Genomic DNA, 745 nt, shown 5'->3' with positions numbered 1-745 from the left:
CTACCCCTCTCTTCCTTAGTTTATAAGTACTTGTCACTCTGCGGGCAGAGCCTCATCTGCACTGGGTAGCTATAAACGCTCTTATGGAACCCTCACACAACTATGCATTGTGATTATTCGATGACAATCCAGGTTTGCAGACATTAGAGACTCACACCCATGAGTTGGAGAAGTCAGGTTGTAATCGGGGTCTCTCCTCACTAGGTTAAGGGGAGTGGGCGTTGGGGTGGGGGAACAGCCTGTACAAAATCATACCCAAAACAAATTAAGAAATAGGGAAGGCCTCATAGCGCAGGGCGTTGAGCCCTGCTTGGACCTTCCACATCCCCCATCAAATGGCCTGATGCCGTTCTGGCTCATCTGCTTGGATCCAGCTTCCGGCTAATGCATTCTGGGAAGTAGCAGGTGACTTTTCAAGGGTGCGGGTGCTGCCACTCACGTGGGAAGTCCAGATGGAGTCCGTGGCTCCCGAGTGATGGGTACTTGGGGAGTGAACCAGGGGACAGAAGGTCTCTCTCTGCCTCCCTCTCTCTGTCATTCTTTGAAGTAGATGGAAAGAAGGAAGGGAGGGAGAGAAAGACAGAGACAGAGAAGGCGAGACCATTCTTAAGTCACCTAGGGCTACACCGGCCAAATTTCTGTTAAAGTCGGGATATGACAGTAAGGAAACCAACGGGAGCGTTTGCAGGTGCCTGGCAGGAGAGGGGAAGGCGCATGCGCCTGAGCGCCTGGGGCCCCGCCCCCC

This window comes from Oryctolagus cuniculus, chromosome 16, assembly GCF_964237555.1.
Source record: "Oryctolagus cuniculus chromosome 16, mOryCun1.1, whole genome shotgun sequence".
Classification (NCBI taxonomy): domain Eukaryota; kingdom Metazoa; phylum Chordata; class Mammalia; order Lagomorpha; family Leporidae; genus Oryctolagus; species Oryctolagus cuniculus.
Note: the sequence above shows the minus strand (reverse complement) of the source record.